Source organism: Falco punctatus (assembly GCF_963210335.1).
Source record: "Falco punctatus genome assembly, chromosome: 15".
Lineage (NCBI taxonomy): Eukaryota > Metazoa > Chordata > Aves > Falconiformes > Falconidae > Falco > Falco punctatus.
Genome location: NC_137595.1, coordinates 6488907 through 6516870, shown reverse-complemented (window position 1 = coordinate 6516870; position 27964 = coordinate 6488907). Strand labels below are relative to the sequence as shown.

At 37.1% G+C, this 27964-nt stretch overlaps 1 long non-coding RNA gene across 1 annotated transcript in view; it reads left to right on the top strand.

Annotated features, from left to right (window-relative positions):
• Positions 1-27964, top strand: part of LOC308053997 — a 133081-nt gene that overhangs the window by 61164 nt on the left and 43953 nt on the right. The window contains exon 3 of the long non-coding RNA XR_013923901.1: positions 4515-27964. This exon is cut by the window's right edge and continues 41653 nt beyond it. This is a non-coding gene — a long non-coding RNA (uncharacterized lncRNA). The remainder of the gene's footprint in view (positions 1-4514) is intronic.

Here is a 27964-nt window from a genome sequence, read left to right as displayed (position 1 = left end):
AAATATTACTGGCTTCGTTGAGTTTAACTTACATGTAGGAGAGATCTGGAGCACAGTAATAGAAGTACTTATTTTATGGAGTGAAAAGTAGCAAAAAAAAAAAAAAAAAAAAAAGAGGTTTCTTTCCATTAAGTACACTGAAAGAGTTTAAGTATATGAAATGGTTTTGAAGCATTAAGTAACAGACAGAAAAAAGATATGCTTTAATGAAAGTACTTATGTCACCTCTCTTGAACGTGTGTCTGTTTAAAAAAGATCAATGCAAAAATACAGTCATTCAGAAAGACAAAGCTTAAAAGATTTCTAAAGCCTACACGTTTATTGACTTTTATTGTAATTCTTCCAAAATCACAAAATAGAACTCAACAGAGGCAAGATACTAAACTACCTTAAAAAATAGTAAGCAATGCTGCATATAGAGGAAGATGAAATAAAATTGCAATACAGAAATTCTGTGTTGACTGAGATTAGATGTTGCTTTCAAAAGCTGCATAAAATTGAAGCCATTTGCTTATATTTGCATTTAAGCTGTGGAGTTATAAAGCTAGACAGTTAAAAAATTGTAAATTATAATCAGATAGGTAATGTTACACATTATAGGAAGATGGCTCAGTATGAATTCTATGTTTGAGGAAACATTTTTAAAAAAATATGAAGGGCTAGAGTAATAAAGCATTGAACTGTTGAGATACATAGGCATTTGCATCAGTGTAGAGAGATTATGTTTGCAACTGGAAGCAGTCCTGGTTTTTTTCCCTTTTTTTTTTTTTTTTTTTCTGCTTCATTCCCAGAAGTTTACTATTGGGATCTCTAAAACATGTTAGCCCTACTAACATATTGCCACTTCTTCCCTCTTCATAAAAGCTCATAGTTTTTGTAATTTGTTTGTAGATATTTTTCGGTGCTTGCTGTTATTTACTGAGATGTCGAGAAGAATCCAAATTATATATAAACAGTTATTAATATGCACTCAGATGACAATTTTTTTGTTGTTGGTGGTGGGAGAGTTTTTTTCCCTTACCCTGTAGAAGTTTTATTCTGAGAACATGGAATAAATGAGTACTTCAAGCATTTGCTTCTGCTAACATAATGGAGCTTTTAAGTTGTCATCTAAATGACAAGAATTGCTCAAGAACTGCTCTCAAGGAATATAAAAGCATCACTACCAGTGACAAAAGTGTTTCTAGCAGTCTGAAGGAGTGAGGCAGGATAGATGGGTGCCAGTTGTAGCATAAAATATTTTTGAAGTAGGACATGCTTTTAATTCTCTCTAATGATGTCCGGTTGGGTTTGGGGCAGGGGCAGTTGGTGTTTAGATAACTACTGTCTGAGAGTGCCATAGGCATAGACCTTTGTAACAATCAAGTTACAAATAAATACATATATATGTATATATAAACAGTATATGATCATGTGTATATTATTTGAGATTTTCAAGAAAATGTTGTTCATCTTTGGGCTGGCAAATATAGTGATACTTTGCAATTGTCTTTTCTTTCCTATAGGCAGTTGAGCAAGGAGAACAGGTTGAGAGGACAAGAACCAACCACAAGAGAGAAAATAATGTTGTCATGTAGGAGTAGTGGGGAAACAGGGACACAAGAGTTCAAGATTTACATAGACACGGATAATAATAGTGTTTGTAGGTTATTGCGCTCACAATGCCCTTTATGGTCTAGTTTCACACTAAGTTCTGATGCAAAAGAAACGTTGTTGAAATAATTTTGTAAAGCTATCTTTACCATGGCTGACAGTGAAATCTTCATGTGTGATTAGAGTTAACTGGAACATCTTTTTGCCAATGATCAAAATAATTATCAAGGTAATTAATGAGGTTAGGGTAAAAAAAGTGTCTTATTCCTACTGAAAAAAAACCCCACAGTGTTATCATCCCATTTATTTTGTTTTCACTTTTTACAAGTGCATACTGAATACACAGTCTATGATTCAACTACTGCACTTGCTTTCAAGCTATGAATTCCTACGCAAAGCCAGGAAGCACAAAAATTTGAGTGGTAAAATTGTTTTCTAATATTTGGGTTACAAAGTTTAGAACGGGTAGATCTGTTAAATTGAAATATCAGCCTTTTAATGGCAAGCACTAGCTATAAGCTGAACTATTTCAGTAACTGTAAACATAATAAGAATCCTCATGATGAATCTCTGCATTTGATCAAATTCATAATAAATGTGCTGTATTCAAAAGAATGAACAATCCTGCATTACTGATAAGAAATAACTAAATTTTTTTCAAGTAACAAGAAGAAGCCCTGCTTTGTTATGGAAGTAACAATACAAAAAAAGCCCAGAAATATATCAAGATCTGTGTAACTGAAGTTCATTTTTCTGAACTGTTAAAAATGCTTCCAAACTGAAAGTATATTGAAGAGCCTTTTCAAGACTCTGTATTTGTTTTTGTGGAAATGTAAGAGCTGCTGAAATACTGGGGTATTTTGGTGAAAGGGTCAGTTTATAACTGAATTATCAGGATTTATACTTCAGTATGACAAGTAAGCCACTTGAGGCTTACGGCTAGCTCCTCAGTCTTAGTCAGTATTAATTTTAAATTGGGTCAAAATTTCAATGTTTAATTTTTTTGGCCGCAATAGTTAAACATATTCTGCTTATTTGACCAAATTTAAGTGAGTAATAATTTCCTGAAAGCACTGAGAAAAGGAGGTGTGGCTACTGATTTCAGAAATGCTGAAGGTGTGTTTGTAATTCAAAGAACCAAGCTTTCATGGTGGTGTCAGACAGTTAAATGTGAAAATGCGTAGTTGTAAAGGAGGTGTATATTAATACAAAGGTGCAAAATAGTTCCTCTTCTTTGGATGACCCTTCACGCAGATACTATTTTTATGCAGTAAGTGTGGAACAATACAATAATAACTCAGCAACACAAGATTAGTGAATGAAGCAGATTAATCACAAGCATTTTAGTTACTTTTAACTCTATTAGCGTCAATTGTCGATATACTGCTGCAGTCCATCCAGATGGCTGAATTTTGTGCTTAGTGTTCAGCTGAAGCAGGCTTGCTTTTTGCAGAAATTGTGCCAAGATTCTCAACAAGTAAATTCAATTCTGGAGATGTTCCAGAAGACAATCAAACTCTGACTATGTGACCATTAGCAACTATTGTGGTGAAGTAGGCATAGCTCTGTGCAGTAAGACAGTAAAGATGATATCTCTGCGCTTAGGGCGGGAAAGGAATGCTTACTTGAAACTAGTTGTAGTTTGGTCCTGTAGGTTCAAAAACCTTATAGTGACTAGGATACATCAGGTGTGTCAATTGAGCATACTTTCTGGTTTAATTTAATCCAGAAGGAATAAAGCTTAACATATTTAAATCATTTCAAGATGTGAACCAACGTGAGTCCACTAGTGGGAACGATGAGGAGGTACACTTCTTACTCCTGTGAACTAAGTGGTAATGTGGTGCATCAATCTAGTAAACACACTGATATCTCTGGTATGTTAGACACCTCTTTCCGTGGTTAAACGTATGAATGGTAAATGCCTGAGTAGTCTGAATCTCTGACAAAAGCATGGATAACAACACTGGATGTCAGCCATTTGATTTTTTAAATGATGAACCTGCTGTCATATTAGTTCAAGGAAAAGCATCGCTTGTTCTAGGTGTATTTGTTTTGATAAAATTGTTATGGGCAGTATGTCTTCCTGAAGGTATCTTGCTTAACCCAGCACTATTTAATACAGCCCTGCAGTGTAATCATGTACAGGTGATCACATTTTAGAAGTCCATCCTAGTGAATCAAGTCAATGTGCTTACTAGCTGTTTTGTTAGCATATTTAGCTTGGTATGTGGTCACTTGCTTTTTGTTTTGGAAGAACGTTTCTTAATGGAACATGTGGAGCTCTGTGAAAGTCAGTTGGCTGTAGATGCACTTGAATACTATTTTAATAGCAGAGATTGTAACCTTGTGTTGAGAACATGTTCTCCTTTGGTTTATGTCCTTGTTACATATCTAGATAATATTCTTGGATTTGAAAGAACAAAACATATGTATAAACACATTCTCTTTTTTATGCTTCTATTTGCTTTACTCCTTATGATCAGCGTGGCTCATCTCAGGTCTTTGGTCTTAACCTGCCTTGGAAACTGAGAGCTAAGATGCCACTCTCTAATAAAGTAACGTGTCCAGGGGTGACTGCTCCATCAACCTTTTCTGTGCCTGTTTTCTTCAGTTAGCAAGTTAAGAATTATCAGCAATGGAATGTTCTTTGTATTCTTCTTAGTCCTCCGTAGCAAATACTAAATGTGCCTCTTTCTCCCTGGGAAGCATGTAGTTGTTCCCTGCTAATGAGATTTCACACCTTAAAGCATACTGATAAGAACACAGCAGAGCTAAGATTGCACATCTGAAGTTGTTCCCGTTGCTAGGAAGTGGTGAACCTGCTATCGAATATACTGATTTTTCTTGTGGAAATGTCCGATATATCCTGTTCAACTTTTCCTAAATTTAAGCCATATAATTAATTTCTCACTTGCTAGGGCCAGCATCTGGAGCACATGAATACCTCGAGTGAGCCTAAAGCAGCACTTCCACAGCTGACTTAACATAAAATGGTAAATATACCCATTTTCTGTAGTACAAGCGAGGTATTTTCTCTCTGCTGTAGTATGTTATCTGCAATATAATTTGGAAGACACTTCTGATTGTTTTGCTGATTTTCCTTAAATGTCAGATGATTTTGGGCAAGCTCTCAATTTTTCTTCCCTATTTCCCAATTTACAGATTTTCATCTCAACTCTTACTGCCTTTGCATTGAAATTTTTCCTTGGGAGGTACTATTTCAAGCACAGATTTTTTAACATTGGGGATTATTATCTGTGAGTAATAACAATCTCTGAGGAGCTTGTTATACAATGAAGACTGATCACGAGCTTGAATATATTCCTGTGATCGCTTGCAGCGATGAGTAGCTTAAGTTGCTGCCGTATCGAAAGAGATGCAATACTGATCATTTTGTTTCCGACTGAAATAAGGTAAATTATGTAAACTGCTGCTATTTTAGCTCAAGTTCAATAACACTTAGGTGAACTTCCACGCAACAATCAAGAAAAATACAGAGGTTAAGCTGGTCCTTGGAGAGTTTTGACAGAATTGTAATTGTCCTCTGAATGGGCCCTTATATAGCTAAATTGTGTTTCTAAAATGACGTTTCTTGTTCAGTGCGCCACAGGTGTGCAAATCGTAAAATACAAGTACAGAAGGTCTTACTTTGGAACATCCTTTTTTCTAATTTTTAAACAACTTGTTTTATAAGATATAATTCTTATAAGATTTCTTTATATAATATATATCTATTTCTATATATAATTCTTTATATAAGAATTTATAAGATATAATTCTTATAAGAATTAGATACTGTTCTTGGCACAGTGTGAAAGTTTCTGGAGTAGTTGGGGCTTTGCAGGAAGAGCAGAGTCAGGAGATAGTCTCTGGTGATGTGGCTGTATTTCATATTCTAATACCCATTCAGGAATTTATACTGGAGAAAACTTTAAGGTAGGGTAATCTGTAGAAATAAAGGGTATAGGACTAGTTGTTGTGTAAGCATCAAGTTTATTACTTACCATGGTTATGGTTGACGTATGTAGGTATAAAGTTAGTATCTATTTACTAAAAAGGAGTATATATTTACTCCTTAGCTAGTCATATATATATATAAAAAAATCAAACAAACCAAACCAATCAAACAGGTTCCACAAAAATCAGTCTGTGGATGGCCCAGTCCATTCTGTCTGTCATGTAAACAATCCTGTATTAATTGTATTGAAAATGGAGCCTGAAAGGGTAATCTTTTGAGAACAGAAAGTTTTCCTTTTGTGTAGTCATGCTAACAAGACTTATTAACGACTGCAAAATATTAACTATAGCTTGATCAGACTTTACTAACATTGCTTATTACTCCAGGAACACCATATAATTGAATTAGTTTTATATTTTATAATAGCATGCCTCAACTATAACTGTCAGGTGGTTGTTCTCCCCTCACCCTGCTTATGGTTAGATTGCTCATGACATGCATTGCTTTGGTATTTCAAATAGTAGAACTGGATTTCACTGCAAAGCTATGGTGACGTCTCTTACATATATATACCATGAAATGAATTATTCAAGTTGTCTTTAGAATAATCCTAAACTTTGGCTACTTCTGAAGGAGGTACTGATTACTGTTGCGATGGGCCACCAATACAAGGTAAGAGAATATGCACAGTTTTTGTCGGTAGAGTTCCACTGAGAGATTTGCTGGACCTTCAGTTCTAATTACTAGTTTGTCTGCATAAAGGTTCTTGCAGTAGATAATCTTGTTTCCCTGTTTATAAGTGAGAAGTATCAGTCTTGTGGATATGGTACTGTAGTATAGAAATTACAGTGTGATACCTGAGAATAAGTTGCTACTTTTTCAGTATAAAAATACAGCATATTTCAAAACATCTAATACATTATGGCATGCAAATTTGTACAGAAGGTAGAAACTGCTAGTTTTTATTTGCTTCTATTAAGTTAATATAGAGGATATAAAATAAAAGTGTAAATAAACAAGAGATTTTCACTCAAGGTAAGAGCCACAGCTGAGATTGCAAACAAGCAAGTAGTGATAGCCTTAGGGAGCTTCTATACTAGTTAAACCCAAGTGAAAATGAGGATGCAGTAGGCTGTTACTGGGGCCATGTGGGTTTTCTGTAGAACTGCATGTGGTGGATTACATTTATTTTTGAGGGCCTAGAATAATGAAATGTGTTTGCTTACTTCTTCAGTGACACTTAGGATCTTGTTGACAATATGTTAGGGGGAGGAAAAGCGGATAAGTACCGCCACTTCATTAGGTACCCAATAGTGTACTGGGAGATGGGGTCATAGGAATATATGTGCTGCTGGGGGTGGGGTTGGTGAAGGATGGGGAGTGCAAACAAAGAAAGGAAAATAATCAGGAAACTGACGATTAGTTTCAAAAACTCTGTACATTTGAGTTCCACCACTCGGAATATAAACACAGCATGATTATTGAGAATTAAAGTGTGTTCCTAGCATGGAGCAATGTAAAAGATCAGTGAGCGATTTGAATTGTGCAAATTAGACAATGATTGAGAAATATGTCATGATACAGAGCTATCAAGAAATTGTAATTGAAAAAAAGAGACAAAGGAAAAGGTTATAACTGGATATTTGTGACTGTATGAAGTTGTCAAACAGTAGAATAAGTTAATTTTAATAAAGCAATAAGATTCTACAGAGGGTGATGAACAGTCAAGTAAGTAATGCCAGTTTAATCAAGATTCTAAAGGTTGCAGGCCTTGTTGCAAAGCTAGATTTTGCTCATCTCTGTACAACACATGATGATGGTACATTAGTAGCAATATCATTATGTATAATGATGCAGTGTAATTACAGAGTAGGAATGCAACGTTACACAAAAGTAACTGTGGTCTAAATTTTGTAGTTTTCACCTACAATGTGGTTCCAAAACCATAAAGCAAGGCGACTAAACTGCAGGGGCAATGAGCAGTACATAGCTGGTCTCTTCCTGGAGGTGGGAAGGTCCTCCATTCCCAGTACTGTTCTTCTGTCAGATTGCTGTATTGCTGAAGGTGAAGAAAGCTCTCCAAGTCTTCAAATTGTGAAAAGAAATGGTGTGAAAAGAAAATTTCATGAGACACTAGAAAACAGTTACATTCGGTAAGGCAGTGAAATCCATGGTGCTAATCAAAGTACCTGTTAAGCGTGTGTTGGTCATGTAAAACTCTTTTGACATGAAATTAATCCAAGCAAAGAATAAGGTCTGTGTGGCCTGTGTATCTTGTCCATGAGACCCCAAGCAAAAAAGCAGGTAAAGAAATCAAGTGAACTATAGCCATTACTCTTTGGCTATATATGCTAATGTACTGAATTACAAAATTTCAAGAAAAGAGTAGGGGACATCAGTTTCAGCAAAATCAGTTTTTAGCACTTGTATCTATATATGCTGCTATGATGCAACTATGAAGAAAGAATTATGCTCTATAATTCGCTGGTGTATCAAAACTAAAAGTTACTACCATACAAAGTGAGCTCTTTTCAGATTGGATGTAATATATAACCAAGAAGGCATTTATTTACCACTATGTCAAGCTATGCTTAATTAGAGTGTTTCTCTAGCAATAAAAGGAAAATAGAAATGTCAATAATTTTGCCATTTATATTGATTCATAACTCTTAAGGTTGTGATTTCTGGCTGAAAAACATAATTATGTCCCATGTTACTATTGAATCTCTACATTTTTGTCTCATAGCCACAACCAAATAATTCAGTCAACTTCAAAAAGTGCTTGAAACTGACTTCCCCCTTTTTTGTGTTACCTATTTTTTTCTTTTCCTTCTTTTGTTTTGTCAGCTCTAGGTTTTGTCTCAGATTTATTTTTTTTTCCGGAATAGCCTCTGTTTCCAAAGGGTATTCTGAAATATTCATGATCATATAGCAAAACTTTGCTGAAGTCTATTTTTAAAACCAAGCAAATATAAACTTATAAGAAAGTTTTTTTTAAGATAGGGAACAAGTTATTAAAAAAAAGTGTGTGTTTCTTGATATTTTGAAAAAATAGGTATCTTCCAAGTATTGTTCTTCAACACTTCCTTCAAAAGAACTCACAATTTTAATAGTTTCCAATAAATGATGAAATATTTCACATCATGGTGCATTATAAGACAGTCATTCTTCTAAGTCAGTGTTTTAATATCTGTAGATATCTGCTCAAAGGAGTTGAGTGGCATTGTGTATATTGTTTCATATAGGGTTCAAAACTACAGATAGCAGTTCCTTAGAGCTGAAAAACAGCTTGTCAGTGATGCCTATGAATGAAATACTATGTCTTCTGCAAACACACATTCTTTTATACCTTAGCTTTTACTTCATAGTAGTGTAGGCATGTGCTTAGGTGGCTCTCTAAGATTTTATTTGGGTTTTGTATTATTTTTTTTTAAACTCCATGATATTGAAGTTTTTGGCTGCAATGTGATGATCAGATTGTTCTTTAACAGAATAAACAATGTACAGAAACATACTTAACATGCAGAGAAATCTGTTGTGCACATTGAAGTTAGTAGTTACAGCTGAGATAATTAAAGGGAGTACATATCATAACAGTATTGATCATATGCTGTCAACCTGCATAATTCTACCTTGTGGTATTTTATACTTTAAAACCTTTAAAACACTAATGGGACACATACGGATCCAGCAGTGCTTTGCCAAGACTCAGTTATGAGGCATCTGCTGTGAATCACCCTTGCTCTAGTAAAGATGAAAACTGACACTGTTTACTATCAGCTTGTGCTCCACAAAGTGACTTTAAAAATGTTGTTATAGGCTTCCATGTACACGGTGCAGTGACTAAAAAACCCACTATATTAGTGTGCAGAGTTATTTTTTTTTTCTTTCCCCTTCTCCTTTTCCCCTTAAGTACTCCTTCAGTTGCCTTCCCCAAAAAGTCACTCAGGGAATGACCGATACACAGTGTCGTCAAGCTCTGAAAGATAAGGTTTAATTGCATTAATGCAAACCTGATGCTTTTAGTATGTTTGTCCTGGCCTAACTGGTTGAGAGAAGTCTCCGTTGACTTGCAGTGCTAACAGGAGATTGGAGGCAGCAAAACTTACTTTTGTTTTGCAAGACAGCGAATGAGGTGGAAAACCCAGGGGAATATCTCTCCTTATTCCAAAGACCTTTTTTGCAGAGATGCTTTGCAGAACAGCGCTGTTTATGAACTTAGAGAAGGACTGCTCTGACACTGTTATGGCTTGAGTTTCTTTTGTTATATGCCTGTTTTGATTAATTACTCACTGATGCCCTGAGAATATTGTCTCTGATCAGTGTCTGTTCTTTTGTATTGTTCTAATTATGTATTTTAACTTCCTTTTGTCCTTAAATTCTCAAAATGATTATACTTACATCATCTATATGTCTTTTTAATTCTTTATTGCACTGGCTGATAAATAATCATATTGTCAAATCCTGCTTGCCTTAGTGTTTTTCAGCTGGTAGGAATCTTCTGGATAGCTAATTAAACTATAATATGTAGGAAAATTTATTATAGATAAAAAGAACAATTGCCAGAAATTACATTATGAAATGTCTGTCAGAGCTGACTATCTTAAATATTGATCAAGTCAAACAGAAGAATCAATGTCAGATACAGGGATGGATTTTAAGCAGCAGAATACAACTTCATGTAGGCATTATAGGTTCTCTCCCACCTCTTAATAAATCATATAAATCAACTCGGTCTAATAGACTGGTCTCTGGTTTGGTCTCTAAACCAGTCTAGTAAACTTCACAAAATTCACAGAAACCTGGTGAGAAATTTCAGCTTGTCAAATCAATACTTTTCTGAGAGGCCAAAGATCTGTCACAGCATTCCTGATTTGTACCACACTTGTGAAATAAGCTCTTCTAACCCTTTTGGTCCTTATCTGAAGTGTTACCAAACAACAGCAATTGCACTGCCACTCAGGCGTCTTGTGGTTTTGTGGGTGTGTTTGGTGTGGTTTTGGGTGGGGTTTTTTTCCCTTCCTAGTTTGGCACTAAACCAGAAGTCAACTTTTATATTTGACAAATGAGTTCTATTGCTCTGAAACAGCTAGCTCAAGTGAATGGCCTTGTGTTTGATTCCCTCCAAAATTGCGTTTTTTGAGTTGTTTTTTTTTTTTTTCTTGAATGTTTTGCAGGTGTAAATTGCAATTCAGAAATGAAAGAATTCCCTCCCTTCTCCCCCCCAACAAGTGCCTATCTGGAGCTTGTCAGCTCATCTGTTACCCACCACTTTGGGGTTTCTATTTTATTTTTATTTTTCACTCGATAATACCTGCTATAAAAATCTCAATTAGAAACAAAACATGAATTTTCCATTGCAGGTATCCCAGTGTGTTCAGGAGCTATAGTTTTAAGCCTGTAGGCATGAAATGACTGGCTTGTTCTGTGGTTTTCTTTAACTGTTAAAGGATCAGCCTGACCTGGTGAACCCTCAGTGCCTGGTGGAGTAAGATTGACACGTGGAACATCCTTGACCAGCTCTCCGGCTGCTGAGGCTGGTGGCACTGTGATAAGGCAACTGCTGGTCTGAGGTACAAGTGTAGTGTAAGCCTGATGCTCATCTGGCACTAGCAATATCTGAGACAGACGGATCTTTTCAGCTGGTATTTGTTCCTTTCTTGTGTGTGTTTTCTGCCAGAACTTGTGTATATTGTTATGCATGTCCTATGCCATATTTCTGTATTCATCTATGTACTGTGCTGGTTTTGATATTTTGTATATAGTACAAAAAATACAACCTTCTGTTTGAAATGAAGTCAATTTGACCATATAATTAGGTGTCTACAGTTTTTGCATGGCCAGCTTTCTAGCCTAGCACTAATATTAGCCCTTAAGTAATTTACAGCAAGTTTTTGTTCATTTTGATGAGTTTTTCTCAAGTAAATACTGCTGTAACCTACATGCAGTATCATCTTCAGTGTATTGTCATAGATCTGAAAGGGAAGCACTATTACTTGGTTTCCTTTCAGAGTCTAGGTAAAAGATCACAGTAAACTCTCCAGTGTCCTCCTCATGTTTAGATATAATCACATAGTTTGGGGTTTCTTTATGTTTGCGTGACTGAGCATGAAAAAGACAAAAGCTTATTTTATACAAATGTACATTTTAAAAAGTTTTATCGTATGCAATTCTGGAGTTGAGGTTAATCCTTTCTATCAGTGTGTGGAAGGGTAAGAACTGGAAAAGCAGAGAACACTGGAAATGCATTTCTTCATTCTGTTCCCACCTCCCCCCAATCTATCCCCCAAAGTAAAAAAGTACAACCCTGTTACCATGGAAAAATCAACATGACAGAGGACTGTTGGATCTCCAATACCATTTTTTTTTAAATCCAATTGGTTGCAGCTGTACTGAGAGGGAACAAATGTTTTGCTGCCTTTGCTGCCAAATAATAGATTATATTTGGAAGCATAAGACTAATGAAAAAAATACAGTTCAGAAACCTAGTGATTGCAAAGCTTCAGGCATGAGAAAAGAAACTGTTAGCTTTCTTTGTAAAGCATACTGGGCTCTGAAAATTTAGGTTTTATTTTTTTAGATGCAGTGTTAAGTTATATGTAATATTGTTTCCTGAGGATGAAATTTTTCACCATGGCAGTGATCCCAAGCTTCATGCTTTCCGCTGGCTATAATTTATCTATTTACAAGCAGCAGCCATCTGCTTGGAAAATTATAAACTCAAACTTGGGCAGAGGGGAGCAGGAAGGCAGGAGCAGTGACTGGAAAACAGATTTGTCCTATGGAGGGATAGCAGGCTTGGTGGTCCTGAATGCTCAGTACTAGTGGACAGCTACCTTCTCTGTAGACATATAAAAGTCACATTTTGCTGAGGCACTACCATCTGAGAAACCCCAGTGAAACATGAGAGTCTGAATAGCATTTTTGGTGTCTCAGAGAGTGTGCTGTTGAATAAGGGTCTTTCTCCCTGCCAGCTAGCTAACTTACTTGGTTGAACTTGTAGGTTTTGGCAAAGTCAAAGACTGAAGTTGCTGAAGTTCACTATTACCAGGTAGAATTATCAGTATTTGGCTTTCATGGAAGTGGGAAAGGGTTTGACATCAGTCAGAAGTCACCTGATCTTTAAGTTAACAAGTTGCTGCTCACTAGCTGAGGTTACCTGCTCTCCATTGCAGGGTGATTTCAGCCAGCACTCTCTGTTTTTGCACATGGAACACACTTGGCACTGGTATAAGGCTTAGCTGAGGACTAGCAACTCAAATTCATGGTAGTGACTTTACCATAGGTGACCACATCTTTAGGTTACTTTAATGGTTTTATTCAGACATGTAGAATCTGTAGTTTAATTATTTGAGATTAGATGTAAGAATGAAAAAAGAAAAATAGTTATTCTATTAAGCTTCTTATAATCAGACATAAAAGTGTATACCGTTAAATCTTGTTAAAGCAAAAAAACAGCTTATTCATTTTTTCAGTCATCTCTTCATTGTCATGGTAGAAACATTGATTTGTATCTTTTAGAGATCTATAATTGCAGACCCGTAGCTTAATCTGGCATAGGTGAATGGAAGCACTTTTTCAGTGCTTCTGTAAGAAACTAGTAAGCTAAATCAATAATGCCATATGACATAAAGGAGAAAAGAAATATCTTTACAACATCAAGCAAGGGATTAGAAATCTGATCTGCGTTCATGGTATTGAGCAACTCGTCAAATATCTGGGCAAGAAGCAGTAATTGATTTTACAGTATCTGACCACCTGACATGAATGTATATGTGTAATATAATTGAGTAGCATTCATGCAAACTTTTTTTCTATTGAGTTGTTGGTAGCTGGTAAGATTTTACTAAAACATGCTGTGGTTTGTGAATTCTTTTTTACAGTTTGTTGGTGATGAATGATGCAGGAATTTAAACCCTCACCTTTAGAAATAACCATCTGTTACAGAATAGATCAGTGACGTCTCCTTTAGCAGCCTAATGCAGTATGATACAAATTACTGTTACCGATGACAGACAGCTGACCAATGGATTCTGTGTAACTATACCAATAGTATCCTTAAAAGCTATATGTTTTCTATATATAAAACATCTGTTAGAAGTATGTGGATCAGGCATCTTTAATGATGTGTACAGCAGTGAAATACAATGAAAAATTGGCTTCATAGATCCTGAGTGCCTGGTAGTTGAAGGTCAAAGGTGCAGCCTTCTGTTGGTTATAAACAGAGATGGGATTAGCACCTTGTCAGTTCAGCATATGTGGTCAAGCTGAAGCCTATTTGGCAGCATGATTTTAGGTGGGTTAATACAGAAAATACCCACTTTCCTCCATAGTAATGAAACATGTTTTATACCAGATGTTGTTTGCTTGTATAATTAAAAAAAAAAAAAAATTACATTCATGGAAAAATATACTTCTTTCACTCATTGAAAAGCTAATGTATACCTGGATTTTTAAGCTTATATTACTCCTAGTATGCATAGAATTGTATAAAACAAAACTGTTAAAAAAACAGAATGATAAATAGAATTCGATGTTTTTTCTTTTTTATATGGATATCTTGAGTAGGGACGTTTTTCACTTCTGACAGAGAACTTCCTAAAAGGAAATTCAAATGCTGAAAGCTTGCAAGTTGCAAATACTTGATTTGTTTCTTCAACTACAAAATAGTATATTTTTGAATGAATTAAATTCTATTTAGTGATCTATTGATCGTTCATATGAATTTGAATTTGCTTAATGATGTTCTAATTTTCCAGATATATTCTTGGCCCTGCTAGTACAGGGCCTTCAGGCAAGCACAGTCATAAAAATGCAGGTGTGTTTAGCAGGTATAATAAAACTACCATAAAATTGCAGGTGTGCATAGCAGGTTTATCAAGTGATGCTTCTATGGACTAAAACAAACTATGTCTTTGTATGAGTTAAGAGGTAATCACTAGTGTTGTGGCTTTCTGATTGCCTTTCCTCCATCATTTTCTTTCCAGCTCCAGAGTGGCTGTGCCATTTTATCAGAGTATGCTATGACTCACTTCCCCATTTTATTTTCTCTCACAGATGGCATCATTTCATTTCATGCTCTGAAAGTGACAAGTGACACCGTGGCACTGACATTATTGTATTAGGCTGTACTAGCTGTGATGAATATATAATCTGTGTCGCAACTTTCTTTGTCTCTGCCTTACACAGCAGTGGGTGAAGTAAGAAAACACGAGGAAGCTAATATAAGGCTTCAGATACTACTGCTGTGACTTTGAGCATGAAGGCAGTATCAGTAATATCATTATTGGTCCCCAAGTAGTAGCACTGATAATGGGTTTTTTTCTAGGATGCCAGGGAACACAGAGGCATACAGCTGACTCACTGGCTGACGTTGTCCTTTTGGCACACAAACAGTTTAGAAAATGCTGCCAGTTCTGCCTTTCTGTGTTGGATCGATTTGCCCAGAGCTTTTAAATTTCTTCCCAGAGCTGGCAGTTCTGGTGGAACTGTAACCTATGCACCCCACAACGCTTCTTAAAACTGTGAGACATGAAAACAGCTGATGTATTGCCAAAGTGAAAAATTTGTGGAAGTTTTTTTTTCTTTTTATTGTTATACTGGTGTTATGATAGGCAGGTACTGAATTTTGTTGAGGGTGGGGAAAAAATGTGTTGCGAAAGACCTTCCCAGCACCACCACACATGCTATATTTTACCTTTCATCAAGATTTGCTGTAGCTGGCTCATTTAGAAAAGGTTTGATGGGTGATGAAACAGATCTGTGTCTGTGTGTGTTAACTACAGAAATCCATTATAATGTCTCCATGTGACTGGATCTCATCTTGACTGGGGAGTACCTGTGCTGCATAGTGGAAGGGTTGATAGATGGTATATCTATCAAATATCAAAATAAAATGGACAGAGATCACTTGAATTAATATCTGGCTACCATTTTTTGATAATGTACATCCAGACTTAGTTGGCCAATAGTCTGGTCTTCACCTCAGGAGCGGTTTTGCGGTATTGTGCTGCTCTTTGTAGCACTCTTTCTGGCATGCAAGTCCTGAGAACAACATATTTTGGAGTCAGTACAAGAAATGTTGAAAATATTCACAGACAAAACATTATCGACATCATGTGGTTTTTTTTTCTATACTTCCCCTTCTGTAAAGACCTCAAAAAGTCAATTTTCCATCCCCGAACAGTGTTATTTTTCTGAGCTTGCTTTCACTTGAAAGGCACATTCTGTAGGAGTTCCACTTTCATTTGTGTGTTTGTTCTCTGCAGTGACTTTATTGACCACATAAAGAATGATGATTTTTTTTCAGTAGTTTTTCAAGATAATCTTCTGAAGCTTGGGTTGCTTTGGAGGGGGAAGAGGGGTCAAGATAATAACAAAAACCTATTCCAGGTAAATAAGCATATGTTCTTGCCTGCAGCAACGTTTCTCTAGCTTTTTCCCATGCATAGTGAACTGATAAAGACCTGCAGTGTGTTTTTTGTACTTAATAGTTTTAACCGATAATTTTCAAGCTTTTAATACTCTATAGTGGTGATTAATTTATTAAGCAGGTCTCATAGCTCAAATTGAGAGACTATTCCCCTGGAAGAATATAGGGAAATGAGGCACTCAATGACTTGGGTTAAGTGGAAATTCACCTTAAAGTTCAAGGTCATGCATATTGTGGAAACTGTGCTTCAAAATGCCTGCCCTTCTCTGTGACGGGGGACTTCACTGTTTCTTCTGACTGGTCCTGTCTTGGGATCCATTTCCTCACAGTTCTTCATGTAGCAGTGACAAAAGCGGTCAAGACCACATCATTAACTTCAAGGGAGGAACTGCTGTTGAGAGTGGTGTTCTCCCTAGAATAATTTTCTTTAAGAAAACTTGAGACCTGGACCAGTTGTGGAAGACTGGTAAAGATGAGAAGGAGAAAATAAGCACACTTGTGTATGTCCAGGAAAGATTTATCCTGCTTTATTTATTTAGCTTGGAAATAGTTACATGTAAACAGGGAAAAAACTTTTCTTCCAATTGCAGTGTCTTCTATGGCAACAGAACTTCCCTGTGGATGAATTTCAGGTCCCGTTATCAGTAGAGCTCTGTTAGTTTCACTTGTTCACAGAACACCAGAATGAATCTGACTATGTCTTGATGTACTGATCAAACTTCTGTCCAATTACATACTTGTGAGTGGAATAAAGTGGCAAGTGCAAGCAAATTCAATTTACCTTGTTTCCACTTTATCTTGGGAAAAAAAATAGCCTCTGCCTCCAATGAAATTTGAATGCAAACAGGGGGCTGCATTAATTTGCAGACAGTTGGTTTGTGGGATTGTTGTTGTTGTTGTTTTGATTTTTTTTTTATTATTATTTTGTTGGTTTTGGTTTTTGACAAAACAAAGCAAGCCCCTCCACCCCTCCCCAAACACACAAAAACCCAAAACCAAACACCCATAAGGTATAAGTTATGCTTGAATGCATATATGGTTTTATCAGTTTCTTACATAAAAATGTCCACAGGTGCAAAAAGATGATTTTGTCTGAAATGTTGTTTCAAGAAGGCTTAGTTGGTTTTTTTAGCCTTTATCAGTCTTCCAGGTTGTAGGAGGTCTCTTTACACTGTCAGTATTTTAATGTGTCCTGTTGTAGGGTATGTGTTGACATAGAATGAAAGTCTCAACTGAGAAATCTGGAGTAAATAGTTAATATTCCATGTATCAGATATAATAAGTGGCTTTTTTAATGTATATTGCATTCCTTTCAAAAAGCTACAGAGTTAAAATTCCAACTACTGTATTAAATTCTGCTAAATATTTTTCTAAGATAAACAATGTATATCCATGTAGATACATTACTCAGATGTCAAAGATGCGTACACAAATGTTAACTATACCAGAGAAACACCGTTTCCTGACAGCTAGGGAACTGGAGCAGAGTGAAGCTCTGAGTCCCCAGTGAGCTTTTATGTAATATTTTCTCACTCTGTAAATCATTTTGAACTGGATGGGTATAGCAGTATTATTCATCAGTCCTCTTTGGGCATAATGTAAGCAGTTCAGTGAGAGTGCTGTATTTTCAATAGTTTCAAAATATCGACATGCAGCTTGGGGGAAAAATGTGCTAGTACAGGGAGTGCAGCATATGACATGTATTTTTAAAAGTTAAAATATTGCAAATAATATTATTATATACTAGTATGTTTTAAATACATAAGAGAAGCTATGTGTTAGTTCACTCTCATAAAAGACGTATGGCTTCTCTTCAGAGTGAGCAAGAAGTGTATCATGTATACTGGAATCATACTGGAGTTAGGTTATAAGAGTCTGGAATGATCTTATTCATAGGAATACACCAATTCCTGAACAGTGACAGAAAGATAGACAAGGCAGACTTTTTTTTTTATTATTATTTTTTTAGAACTCATAAATGGGGAATTCACAGTTGTTTTTCTAGGAGTCTGCAAACTGTTGCAAGAAGCTTAAATTGGTTTAACCCATTGAAAGATGCCTTGCCTAATGTACTCCATTATCATGAATAATTCTGCCCTTTCACCTGTAAAGTGGTAGTAAATAATGAAAGAATTCAGATCTTGGAAATCAGGTGATCTTTGTTTTAGTAGCTGTGCCTTTGAATCTCATTCTGACCTTTAACAAAGGCTAGTTATCAACACCCAGGCAGCACCTGGTCATCGAGGGCGGTGGGGATGGGGGTGCTAACAGCAAGAGGAAAAACAGGGTCATGAGGCAATGTAGTGGAGAACTTGAGGAACATTTTATTGCCTGATTGCTGAGCCCTCCCTGGAACTTTTAAATTATGTTAATAAAGAAATGCGAACAAAATTAAATTGTAGGAAAAAATTTTTGTATGAGGAGCTGCTTTTAGATAATGGAAGAATGAAATGGGATTGCTAGTTAATGCTTTTGTAGCTGGTTTGGTGAGGTCAAGTCATTGCATAGAGAATTGCAAGGTGGTTTTGGGGGTTGGTTTGGGTTTTTTCCTTCCAATTGGCAGCCTTGCACTCTTCCAAAGATGCTTTTGGTTGCATGAAGAGACTGATTCCAGGTAAGCAAATGCTTGATACTAATCTGGAATGTGAAGATTGTAATGTTTGATGGTTTTGGTGGTTTAGAGATTTGGACTCAAGACTTGAACCCACAGACAAGATGTGGGCTTTTTTTTTTCCACCGTTAGCTCACCATTTCTCTCAAGCTCTCCTGTTTAGCTTGTAGAAAAAAATATTTGCTGGAATGGACAAAGAATACTTAGAACTTTGAAATGCTATCATTTTTAAACAATATTTTTTCCTCCCCAACCTCCCCCGATACTGCTGCTGAAAGATCTTTGTCCAAATATAAAATAGAAACAAATTGCCAAACCATGGAACACAAAATAAAACAGATTTCTTTTCCAGGGGGCTGTACCAGAGATGGGTGTTCTGCCTCCCGAGAACAAATGGCTGTCTTGATTAGCAAGCAGTAAGAGTAAATATGTAGACTAGAACATGATGCTGAGGACATTGTATTGCCAGCAAGGTCTGGTATAATCAGGAGATTTGTTTCAGAAGTGTGCTCCTCATACAAATGAAAACGGTAATGTGAACACACCCTTACTAGGAAGAATGTGTTTTTTAAGTAACTGTTTCAAGAATTTTGTTTGTCAGTCTTTCAGTTTTTTTGGTCTCACAAGTCTGTTACCAATAGCTTCTGGAGATGATTGCAGATACCGAACAGAAGATAAATCTGGTTTCCTGCATTTTTCAGGCAGACAGGGATGTCTGCCAGGCCAGCACTGAGCCAACCAGAAGCTGTGGCAATATGGGCAATATGAAACAGAATTTGAGTTAATGTTAGCATGCCTTTCAGTAGGTTCATTGACTTGATTTCTGTATTGTGCTAACTGAATCCATGCAGTTTCCAGTTGATTTGAAGTGATGACTGCTTTTGTCTGCAAAATGATTTCCAGACATATTCCTAAAGCTGCCAATAAACAGAACCACGGGTGAGAAGTGTGACTGCTGAATGAAAACAGTGGGTGAAAAGGCGGTTGCTAGAGGTTTGAAACCCTAGAGAACAGAAAAGAAAAAAAAACATATTAAAAGCATAATTAGACCAACACTGTGAGAAGGTAGCCAATTCCGATTTCTGAAAGGATGCCTTCAGCCTTGCAGTTGCACAGTGAGATGACTTGGCTGGTGAAAGTGCTGGGAGCAGAACAGTCCATTGTTTCTAAGATTGATTTGTCATTCAAGTTAGTATATGTAGAGCATTTATGATCTTATACAGGGCTGAAATCTTTGTTCATGCATTAATTATGAAGTAATTTTTACTTCATTGTTATAAACACCACTTCAGTACTATCACCATCTCGGGCTAGAGACCTCTGGAGTAGTCTTATATGTGCCTCAGTTTACTATGATCATGGAATCAAAATTTACTGTACCCAAAGCAAGGCCACGCATAAACCTTTTTGGAGCAGGGTGGTAGTGGGTTTGTGTGGCAGGTTTGGTTTTTGGCTGGTTGTTTTTTGTGGGTTTTCTTTTTTGGGGGGGAAGGGGGGAAGGGGGGTGGATTCAGGGGTGATTTCTTTGAGAATCTGCTAGAAGCAAGGGGTTTGTGATACCATCTACATAACTTTTACTGGTCTAGCCATTTAAGAGAAACAACAATGTAATAAGGAGATCTTCCCCACATCCTCAGCAGTTATTAGTGAACTGGATAGATTCTTTAAGGGATGAGATTAGCAGAAAATACAAACCTCTGACCCACAGATTCATACTAGAATTTCAGAAAGCATCCGGAGTTAACAGCATCATTGGTATAAATATCTGGCAGGAAAAAGGCTGTTTATTGCATAGAAAAAGTATGTGTAGAAAGTATGTCTTTTGTGGTCTTGTTTCTTAATATACTTATAAAAACCTTTCTATTGCACTGTTTAATTGCTTTGAGCAACATGAGAAAACTGGTGTTTTGCATAGCTCAGTTAATTGAATCATGTGTAAGTGTTATCACAACCAATAGTTGTTAAATTTAGAGGGAAGGGGAGAAAAATGTGCAAGTCCAACCTTTCTGCTTTTGAGAGCATGTAACAGAAGTCATTGATGAAATGTACTATTCAATTGGACTAGTGACAAATGACAGTTGAGTAGGAGGTCATTGCAATTAATTTAGTGGGACAGCATTCAAAATACAGTCTTTTACTATGAACACTTTATCAATTTCTCCATAGTTGGATGTAATGCTGAAATAAAACCAATCTATATGTGTTACCTTGGATTAGAAGCATAAACATACTGCTGTTCTCACCATTTAGTCTTGGTAATGCCCACATAGCCAGCATCTGATGTGGCCAGAACTTTGAGATGAGGCTCTTCAAGTCTTTCCTTACAGGAAGTGCTTCAAAGATCAAATGGTTTTTAAAATGAAAAAGCCAGATTTATTAAGAGTAAACACTGAATTACCTAACTCTGTAAGTACATTATATAGGTGAGAAAGAGCACAACTGGAAAAGATTTATAAATGTTACTGTCCCCTTCTGCATCCTGTCCTGCATCCTTTCAGAAGAGGTCCTTGCCCCAGGCCGGGTTTCAGTCAACTTGTTCATTTTAGGAATAGTGGCAAACTCCACCCAGCCTGGTCTAGTCATGGGGAATATTTTTCCTTGTCCCTGCTGAGAAGTGTGCTTTTTCCCCTACTGGTACCAGGAAGGGGAAGGCATGGTCCCTTCTGGAGCCACAGGTTCTCAGCACCACGCTGTGACTTTCCTCCCCAGTATACCACATAGTTTCTGGCATCTTATTTTTCAGTTATTCCCAGGAACAGCTGTAATACTAGAGGTCTGCCCCTATGTCCTTGTTTTCTTGGAATGTAACACAGACACTCGGGACAAACAGAACAGGTTTAGTCCATTTTAACATTAGCATCCATCTTCTGTTTGAAAATAACCAGTGGACAAATCAGTATGTAATGGATGACAGTGATCAGATACTGGAGATGCATTTTAAATGAAAAGAAAAAATAATAAAACAAGAATTTGAAACTAGCTAGAGATTTCAGACAAACAGCAAAGTAAGATGAATCGTTTTCTGAGAAAAGATACTGTCTACAGGGAGAGCCTGGCCTCACTGCATAGTAGGTTTAAAGCAGAACAGAGAGAAATTCCTCTGCGTGTGCTTTGGCAGAATTATGAAATAAATAAAAAAATGTACTGGGTGGGAATACTTTTTCATGTTACAAATGGTTTGAAACAGTCTTAGTTTTATTGGCCAACTTAATACATAATTCTGAAACTGAGATGTTCTTGGCAAAAAAATACGCCTCAGCTTCTGTCTTGTTAGAATATGCTGCTCCTCTTAGAGTTAATTTATTTTAGTTTGGTGTGACGTTAGCTGCAAGGCTTCTCTGCAGTACAGGCAGAATTTGGTTGTTCTGGGAGGAGAGGGTCAGGTACACAAAACCCCTGATGGGGAAGTGAAAAGGCTGAGAAATGGCAAAATTGAGTACAGAAGGCAAGGGAAGAAGAAAAAGCTGCCGAGAGTGAAATTTCAGTTTTGCTGCTATATGCAGAAGGAGTGCTGGTTGCTGCTTCTAGAAGAGAGTCCTCTTTTTCCAGCAGTAGTGGCTGCCCCTACAGCACCCTGAGCCTTCCCTGCTAGCGGCAGCTGCCAGCCGGACATGGCAGCGCTCTGACCTGGAAAAGGAGCCCTTTGCTCTTAGGCTGTGCAGCGGCGGTCTGTGCCCGGGGGTGCTCAGTACTGCTCTCACCAGAGGTTTAGAGTAGAGAGGAACAGAGGCTTCACCTTCTGTGTGCCAATAAGGAAGGACTGAGTCTTACCCTGACTTGCCAGTTTGTCAGGTGACTAAACCAGGTCTTTCATTCTGGTTGCTGTTTTATCACCAGCACTTGTGTCTTCTCTATTCCAAAGACTTGATGGGATCACACTTAAGTATTCACAGCTGTGAACAGCACCTAAGGACTGATTTGATTTAATTCCATAGTAGTAGTGTGTGATTTGTAACATTTAGGTGTGATACATAATGATTTTATAATTGTGTGTAGTAGTGCACAAAATGAGAGAATACTAAGTTAATAGCTGTGGGTTTATTAGCTTATTATTAAATTGAGATATTAGGTTTTTAATAGTGGGTTTCTTAATAAATATTGTGGTGTTTTAAAGTAGTTATAACTTGGGCCTGCAGTGAAAGAGGGTGAGTCAGACCCATAAATAGGGCTGTATGTTGCCTGGGCTTAAGCCAGGTCTCAGGAGGGATGAATTCATGCAGTTCACTCCAGAAGAGCATAGGTCTCTGAAAGCAAATGGACACATCGACGAATAAGCAAGATTAAAATCAGTGTATGCGTTTAACTCTCCAAAGAAATATGAAGAATTATGATTTTATAGTGGTAAGTGGAAACTCACTTTGGAAACTGGATGTTCCAGTTTTAGAGAATACAATGTTTGTGTATTGATGTTAACATAGCAAACCTTCTGAAGTCAAAACAATGAAGAATTGCATTTGCACTGTTGTCTCAATTTTGCATCAGTGTTTTGGCACGTCATGCAGATACTTTAAACAGAGAATAATTGTTTTCTACTTTTATAGTTCAAGTCAAGGTTAAAGAGCAAATTCTTAACACAAATGTTTCTTATAAAATTGACTTCATTCTGGTAAATCAGAAAATAAACAAATTCTAGCATTAGCAACACCTGTAAATATTCTGTTTGAAAACATTCACATCATCGGAAAAAAGAAGGCTGAAGGAAAATTTGCGAGGTTATCTAATCCATTGAAATGTCTCATAAATCTTAATCTCCACTTAAAAATCTCTAGTGCAATGGTTTCCAGAATTGCATTAAGTGGTATGATTCAGTTCTTCATTAACTTACAGTGAGAAAGAATTTCCTACTTCTGATTCATTTCCCTATCAGCAGTGAGAAGTCACCATTCTTGTCCTATTCAATGGATTGTTATGTCCTCCTTTCACCTTTCTGGTAGCTTTTTTTTACACTTTGAAGTTTATTATTATGTATTTTCACAGTGAAGACACTTGTGGTTTTTTTTCTCTTTTCCCCACAGAACATTTTTTCTGAAGTTCTGAATATTGTTGCTGTGCTTGTGAGGGTCTTATGTATATGCAGATAGTGACACCACTGGGGAACGTGGAGGGATTGCCTCATGTTTTGCATATGACATTCCTCTCTATATCTGCTGGTATCCAAACATGTTTAGTGGTTTGCGCATTTCTGCTCGACTGAAGCTAGTTCTCGTTTTGAATTTGTTGCTTTGATTAGTCTTGCTGAAGTGTACTAGTCTGTCCAGGTTTTGAAGTGCAGATTGCTCCTTCTGCAGCACTTCGCCCATCTGCGCAGCCCAGAGCCAAGCCCCTTGTTTGTGAAATGATGCAACTTGGGTGCTTCCCTGTAAGCTGCAACCACTTCTCTGAAAGTCTTATGAGTAAAGATCGAATCTATTGTACCTGAACAAAGGGAAGATGAAAAAAGATGTGAAAGGTACAAGTATCCTCAGTCTATTTTCTATGAGGAAAGAAGGCACTGTAAGTAGTGTAATGTATTGTATCACTATTATCTAAGAAAAGTAGGGGGATTACCATAGAAGGCTGATCGATATGAATAAAGCTCCAAGAAATGTTTTTTGCTTTAAGATTGGTGCAAGTTGAAAACTTGCTGAGCAAAAATATTTAGAAATAAGGGCAATGGAACCGGCAGGAGTACAACGAGCCTAATCAATAGTAACAGGATAATCTGTCTTTGTGGTACACAAAGCAATAATCTGTTGTTCAGATTGATTAAATGCCTCGGCTCTGGTTCGATTATTAATCAATCTCTAAAACAGCTTATTGTGAGTACAATATACAATAGTAGAGATAAGGGATAGCAGTGACAGTGATATTAACAGAAAGTCAGGGAGAGTCTTTTTTTCATGATATGAAAAAAAGCTGAGCTGAGGTGGGGTGGGGTTTTTTGGCCAGGTTTTCTGTTGGTATGTGTATGAGGGGCTGGACTGCAGTGTCAAGTTGCAGAGCTCTACAAGGGTGTGGAAAGGTTGAGTTTACACAAATCACAGTGATTTTGATCTCTACACAAATGTAGCAAGTGCCATTGACTTGACAGTAAGAATGTGAAATACGAGGACTAAGAAATCAGGGAGCTGTTGACTAGAAAAAAAAAAGACTAGTTACTGTTTGGAAACATGCTTTTTGTCTGATTTATTCTTTGCAGGAATAACTTGTTTCATCACTTGCTTACACCCCAGCTTATCTGAACAGCGGGCTAGCTTAGGCTTTCAATTTTTATGCTTTTTGAGTTATGAGGAATCAAAAACTCCCTCTTATGTTTTTGCATCCTGTGCCTGGGGCTTTGTAATTGCCAAAGGGGTGGGTTTTTTTTCCCCAGTGATTTAGGTAGCTAGTGTTTTCACTTCAAAAGACAGGGTGAAAAGCCAAAGTTTCAATTGTCCAAATGGTCATTGCTGTCTGAAAGGGTGAATTTGGGGGTTGCTTTTTTTCTTTTTTGCATTTTTTTTTTACTGCAGAGGTTCAAATATACCTGTTTTACTGAATTTATGAATCAAACTTTTTATAAAATGCAGCATCACTTAAGAGCCTGAACAATAGCCTTTCAGTTGGCTCTCCTTTGAGTCCAGAGCTGGACCAAATAATTTCCCGAGATCCCTTTCAATTTATCTTATTCTGGGAGTCAATGACTCAATAGTATGATGTGTAATAAAAAATATTTGGAACGTTAACCTTTAAATAGAGCTGGTGCAACTGATGATAGGACTTGAGTTGATATTTATCTTTCTTTTTCAGAGTGCTTCCCTTCACTGACACTTAGGTTTCCTTGTAACATGAGCTTCTCTATCATGCTGTCTTCTCATGACTGCCAGTTATTCATAGACTCATTGGAAAACTCCAATTGTTTATTTTGGAAAAGGCCTTTAAGATCATTGAGTACAACCATTAACCCACTGACAAGGCCACCACTAAAACCATGTCCCTAAGTGCCACATCTACACATCTTTTAAATACCTCCAGGGGTGGTGACTTAACCACTTCCCTGGGCAGCCTGTTTCAGTGCTTGGCAACTGTTTCAGTGAAGAAATTCTTCCTAATACCCAACCTAAGCCTCCTCTGGTGCAACTTGAGGCCATTTCCTCTTGTCTGTCACTTGTTACTTGGGAGAAGACACTGGCACCCACCTTGCTACACCTCCTTTCAGGTAGTTGTGGAAGGCAATCAGGTGCATCCTGAGCCTTTATTACTCCAGGCTAAACAACCCCAGTTCCTTCAACAGCTCCCATAAGACTTGTTCTTTAAACACTTAACCAGCTCTGTTGCCCATCTCTGGACACGCTCCAGCACCTCTACGTCCCTCTTGTAGTGAGGGGCCCAAAACTGCACACAGCATCTGAAGTGTGGCATCACCAGTGCTGAGTACAGGGGGACAATCGCTTCCCTAGTCCTGCTGGCCACATCTTGGTTATGAGTCCTGCAGTACTTGGAAGAAATAAATGGTTCTCCACGATAGGAGTAACGCTAGTCTCAGCACCCACTCTGAGGTTTCACACATACATGATGGATGACCTGCATGACTAGTGATGCATTATGATGAGAGTATAAATTTCATTGCATTCTCAATCTTGACTTTTTTCCATTTGTGTTCTGTTTTGGGTTTGGGTTGAGTTTAATTTTGATTGTTGGGGTTTTATGTGGTTTGGTTGTTTGTGGTTTTTTTGTTAATGGTAGAATGAAATAATGAAGCTGGTGATAAAAGATGGCTAGAAAAATTCTAGAAGACTTATTACTAAACAACATTGGATGTGTTTGTTTTTTTCCTATCCAGCTGGCCATTAGGCCTTTCCAACTGTCAGCATCTCATGTAATCTCCTTTAATAGCAGCACATAATTAGCTTTATGCTGATCAGAGGCATTGGGGATGGTGGTGGTAATATTCAAATCTAAATATCAAAATCCCAAGGAAGATAGCTCAAAGAGACATATGTGTAAGCCAGCATTTATGACGCTTAGTCCTAAAGTCTGTAACTGTTGATTTAGGCACATAAGCTTTGAACTATGGTATGGAAATTTATCAATTAAGAATCCACAGGAATTCTGGAAGGAAAGTACAGATGTCTCTCCAAATGGTGATATGTCACTTTTCCCCTCTCCCCACCATGCATTCCTGTCCTCACTTCAAATATTGAATTTCTTCCTACGTGTTTAGTTTCTTATTTAAAAAAGGTACTGAAAATTACAGCCTTGACATTGCTCTAAAAGGATCAAATTGTCTGTTTTTCATCTCAGTCCACAGCCCTATATACACAATCTATATATGAGTACTTTACAGAAGCATTTCCTTAATGGCCGTTACAGGATCACAGTTTTCTAGTGGGTTTGGGGGGTGATTTGGGTCTGGTTATGTTTTACTGCATATATTTGATAAGTGATTTGTGTTTAAAGTTGCCTAGGTCAAATTGCTCCCAAACTCCAAAATTTTCATGTAATTCTGGAGTGTCAAAATTCCAGATGTTTTTCATATTTCTAGTCTATACACATCTTGAATCTGAAGCTTTGCCTCTGCAAATACACTAGCCATTGTTAGGAAAGCCATTGGAGACTGATGTTACTGCAACTAGGACTTCATCGTAAAAGTACAAATTTCTCTCAGTTATTTCAGAGAGCATTTCATTTGAACAGCTGTCTTCCAGAGGTATTCTGGCTTGCATATGGGATTGAACAAATCAGCTATTCAATATTCAAGGAGGTACCCAGCTAAGTAAGGGGCAGGATTTCAAATATTTCAGACATATATTTATTGACTAAATTTAGTAAATTATTTGGTCCATGGGCTGGCTGGATCCCAGACACCACTTTGTGACTCATTGCTTAAGGAGTCTCCGTGCTGACAATCAACCTGTATGTTCTGCCCCACCGTCAGCCAGAATAAACTGAACAGAACTTCAAAACGGAAATACACCTTGACAAGAAAAATTGTGTCTCTTGCATTAAGGTTCTTTAAAGCTGGAAGTGTCTTTGAATTTAGGCTTTCAGTTCTTCAATAAAAGATCACAGTTCCCTTTTTATTCTCTGGCATTGTAATCCATTTGAGGATTCTGTCAACACTCCTTTCAAAAACTGCATAAACCTGTTAAGATTTGTAGGAAAAAAAAAATCAATACAAGTTACCTTTTACTCATAACTTAAAGTTCACAGCCAGAGCTTCCTCCAGGAAGTGTTTCAGTACTAGAAAAGGAAAACCAGACATCTCTTTCTTTATGGTTCCCTATTGAAAGCAATTACTGGTACCACTATAAGGATTATTTTTGGCCTAAGTTTTTGCTCAGGGGTTATTTTGGTTGTCTGTTACTTGCTCTAACTGACCAGAATGTAAGGACACATCTTAACTAAC